This window comes from Tupaia chinensis, unplaced genomic scaffold, assembly GCF_000334495.1.
Source record: "Tupaia chinensis unplaced genomic scaffold, TupChi_1.0 Scaffold143861_1, whole genome shotgun sequence".
NCBI lineage: Eukaryota > Metazoa > Chordata > Mammalia > Scandentia > Tupaiidae > Tupaia > Tupaia belangeri.
In genome coordinates this window covers 1-4,891 of record NW_006203712.1, presented here as the reverse complement: position 1 = coordinate 4,891, position 4,891 = coordinate 1, and the positions used below count along the sequence as shown (strand labels likewise).

At 40.8% G+C, this 4,891-nt stretch overlaps 1 pseudogene; it reads right to left on the bottom strand.

Annotated features, from left to right (window-relative positions):
• Window positions 1-2,830: 2,830 nt before the first annotated feature.
• Window positions 2,831-4,143, bottom strand: LOC102478572 (aspartate aminotransferase, mitochondrial-like; annotated as a pseudogene).
• Window positions 4,144-4,891: the final 748 nt, after the last annotated feature.

Below are 4,891 nucleotides of genomic sequence, written 5' to 3'. Positions count from 1 at the left end.
AACCATAAGAAAAGACAAAGAAGGACATTATATAATAATAAAAGGGCTAATTCACTAAGAAGATATAAAAGTTATAAATATCTATGCACCAAACTCAGGAGCACCCAAATATGCAAAGGAAAGACTGCTAGATCTAAAAGGAGAGATAGACTGTAACACTATAATCATTGAAGATCTCAAATACCATTATCTCCTTTAGACAGGTCAATGAGACAAAAAAATAAGTAAAAAGATTCAGGACCTAAATGATACCATAAATCAGATGGACTTGTTAGACATCTATAGAATTTCCTAGCCAAAACCCACATAATATACATTTTTCTCAGCCCCACATGGTACTTTCTCAAAGACTGACTACTTGATAGGGCACAAAACCAGCCTTTACAGATACAAAGGCATAGAAACTATATCCAGCATCTTCTCTGACCATGATGGAATTAAACTTGATATTCATCTCAGGAAAAGCCCTCGAATATATACAAATACATGGAAACTAAATAACCTACTTCTGAATGACTCTATGAGTACTGCAGAGATTAAGATTGAAATCAAGAGATTCATGGAAACTAATGAATCTTGTGAATACACAAGTTTCCATACTCGATGGGATACTGCAAAAGCAGTCATAAGAGGGAAGTTCATAGCAATTAGTGCGCACAAGAAAAAGATGGAAAGGTAGGTGGAAAAAAGACAACCTAACATTATATCTCATGGAATTGGAAAAATAACAACAAAAAAATCCAAAAAATGCCAAGAGAAAACAAATAATAAAGATTCAAGAAATAAATGAAATAGAAAATAAGCAAATTATACAGAAAATAAATGAAAGCAAAAGCTGGTTCTTTGAAAAAATAAACAAGATTGACACACCATTAGTCAGACTAATTAAGAAAAAGAGAGAAAGGAACCAGATAAGTCAAATCTACAATGAATCAGGCAACATTACAACAGACATAACAGAAATACAAAACATCATTAGAGGATACTATGAGGGACTCTATGCCAACAAAGAAGAAAACCTGAGTGAGATGGACAAATTTCTGGACACATATAATCTACCAATATTGACTCAGGAGGACATAGAAAGCCTGAATAGACCCATAACAAGCAATGAGAAAGCATAAGCAATAATCCCCCAAATAGACATGTGGGATTATATCAGATTAAGGAGTTTCTGCCCAGCAAAGGACAGTGTAATTAATGTGAATCGACAACCCTTGGAATGGGAGAGAATTTTTGTTAACTGCCTCAGATAAGATACTAATAACCAGAATACACAGGAAACTCCAAGCAGCTTACCTGGAAGAAAAATTAACCCAATTAAAAGATGGGAAAATGAGCTGAATAAACAATTTTCTAAGGAAGACATGAACAGCCAAAAAGCAAATGAAAAATTGTTCAACATCCCTCATTGTAAGGAAGATGTAAGGGAGATGCAGATCAAAACCACAATGAGACACCACCTAACCCCAGTCAGAATGGTGAAGATTAACAATCATCATCATCATAAGTGTTGGAGGGGATGCAGTAAAAAGGGAACACTCATACCCTATTGGTGAGAATGTAAATTGGTCCAGCCACTGTGGAAAATGATATGGAAGTTATATGATCCAGCAATTTCACTCCTGGGTATCTACCCAAAGGACAGGAGAGCACTCAGTCAGAAAAGCTCTTGCACAACTATTTTTATTGCAACTTTATTCATGATTGCTAAGACATGAAACCAACCCAAATTTCCACAAACAGATGAATGGATTGAAAAATTGTGACACATATACTCCATGGAATACTATTCAGCCATTAAAAAAAAACCACACACACAACAAGGCCCTGGAATTTGATAGAAAGTGGACAAATATGGAAGATTTGTTGTTGATTGAAGTAAGTCAGGCTATGAAAGAGAGATATAGTATGTCTCCACTTAACATATACTGACTATCTGCACTCTATGGTAGAGACTGAAAGACTGGAGAATGTAAAAGTATTAAAAATTGTAATGGACACTAGAGAGAAAATGGAAAGAAAGTGTGGGAGAGTAAGAGTGTAGGAGAGAGACAGAGAAACAGAACATGAGAAAGCACCCATCAGGGGGAATGGCCATGCAGCAATCCCTTCTCCTCCATTCTCCTCTTGGGATCTCGGGTGTGCACACAAACATGCCAGGCATGAGTTTAAGCCACCAGGTCTGGGACTTGAACCCCAGTTGACTACACGGGAGTCCAGCGATACAGCCATTACACCATCTGCTGGACCCTAGAAGGATTTTTTTTTAACAAAGTCATTTATTTTTTTGAAATTTTTTTCACCATGATAAGTATTTTTAAAAGCTTAAGCATCTTGAATTTTAAAATCAGGTATAAAATGTATAACGTTGTCTATAAACACTTTCCCATTGGAGAAAGGCATATATGCCTTTTCTCCAGGCCTAGGTCACTCATATTTGGCATGGAAATAGACTGATTCACAGAATGACCTCTAACACCATTGGGTACCTTAGATAAAGCTTCTGAAAAATGTCAATGGCATGGTTGAGATTTTTGGTGCCATGATTTTCTTGCACATGTAAACTTTTGGAAAAGCTGGATACAAAACGATGAGGGGGAAATGTTTGGTTTAGAGCCACAAAGTTCCAGATACCACCACAGATGCCTCTGCCCTATTTCACTACATGTTCTTTTCTAAGAAACACATTCAATTGCTGAGTTATACACTGTGGTTGAAAGAAATGATCCACTTACCACCATCTACCCTCCCTCATCCTCAATGTGAATCTCACAATAGCAGAGGCTGAAAACAGAAAGGCTGTCTCTGTTCCCTTGCACTAGAGAAATTACTTGGTGACCTGGTGAATGGCATGGGCCAGGTAGCCCACATTGCCAGAGGTGACCCCTGCCACAGAGATGCGGCCATCCTTTGTCATGTAGATAGAAAACTCCTTGGTCAGCCACTCCACCTGTTCAGGCTTTAGCCCTGTGAAACAAAACATGCCAATCTGGTCAGTGATGTGTTGCCAGTTGTGGGAGGAGCCCTCCTTCTTGAGGTTGGAGATTAGCTGAGTGCGCATGCTAATGATGCGATCTGCCATGACTTTCACTTCCTGCAACCATTGCTTTCGCAAATTGGGGGTGTTCAGAATGGTAGAGGCTATCCGGGCTCCATTGAGAGGAGGGTTGGAATACATGAGATGGATCAAGATCTTCAACTGTGACTCTACCCTTTTGGCTTCATCAGTATCTTTGCAGACCACAGTAAAGGCTCCCACACGCTCACCATATAAGCTCATGTTCATTAATGCCTTGTTTAGAGATAGTTTATCTGAAATGTCACAGGGTCACTATCATTTGATAAGTGACAAAGTTAACTCAAAGTCTGGGTCAGTATTTTAAGTCAGACATCAGGACTCAGAGAGAGAATATATAATGTCCACAAGGAGGTTATTCTTTGTTCCTTCATTCCTCCCACCCTGAAAGCCACGCTTACCGAAATGTCATCCATGGCGCCTGAGAAGTCAAAACCACAAGTCTTAGGGTTGTAATATCGATAACCTTGTAGCTGCATGCCAGCATCCCTGAAGATGGGTGTGTGATTGCCCCAGGATGGTTTGGGCAGGAAGACATCTCGGCTGAACTTAAAAAATCTTTGCAGAAAACTGGCTTCGATCCTTAAGGCTCCAGTTCCAGAAATGGTCTGTACAGTGACAAACTGGCCACTTTAAACACTTCGCTGTTCTCACCCGGCACCAGTTCTGCAGGTGCCTTGCAAAATTCAGCCAATGCTCCAATGGGCAGGTATTCCTCATCAAATTTTTTTTGCAGCAATCTGAGCTTCTGCCTTCCAGACACTAGGGAGCACATAAGGCTTTCCGTTGTCATCCCGGTAGGCACCAACTCCCAGATTCATCTTTTTGCTATTGGTGTCCCTTTCAAAGGCTTTGATGATTCCCAGGGTGGGATCTGGGGGTCTCATTTCCACATGGGCCCACCAGGAGTTGGCTCTGGTAGAGGCGGCAGCAGCGAGGCCTGGATGGAAGGCGGTGGCAACCCCGGAGAGGACGCGGCCCAAGTGCAGCAGGGCCATGCTGGGCGGCAAGAGGGCGTTGGGTAGCAGCAGGATGGAGCAGAGGACAAGCTGGCGCAGACACAGAGGCGCAGGCCCCAAACTCATAGGTATTTTTCAAAGTAACCTATAAGTTTAGATCTTTGATTCATTTTGAGTTGATTTTTGTTATTGAGGAGAAAGAGGGATTCAGTTTCATTTTTGTAGGTTGATATCTGTTTTTTTTTTTTTTCAGCACTATCTGCTACAGAGATTTTCTTTTTGCCACTGGGTTAACTTGTGCCCAAATCCTCAGAGTGGGAGAATATATTTGCAAACTATGCCTCAGATAAGGGACTGCTACACAGACTATATGGGGAAATAAACCTACCTGGAAAAAAAATTAATCCAATTTAAAGATGAAAAAATAAGCTGGAGACTGCACCTTTGGTTACATCTGAAGGCACCTGGCAAGGGGGCACACTGCCCCCACTGACTCCCATCCAGACCCCTAGGAAGGTAGAAAGTTCCTCCATTGTTTTTTCTTCTTTACTGTCCCCCATTCTTTTGTAAATTTCTTCCTCTCCAGCTCTCCACAGACTGCTCCTTTGGCTGCAGCAGCCTGGTATATCTGAAGGCACCTGGTGAAATCGCGTGCCACGCGGCATGCAACTTTTTCTTTATTTCCCTCTCTCCTCTTTTCTTTTCTCTTATATTCTCTTCTCTTCTTCTTCTTCCATCTTGCCAGAGGGACTAACTAGGCCTAGAATTAGAGATCTGAATTTTTCTAGTCATATAAAGTCATATTGGTTCCTCCCTAAAAAAGGAACCAACTGTGAAAAAGGAGATTCTGCTC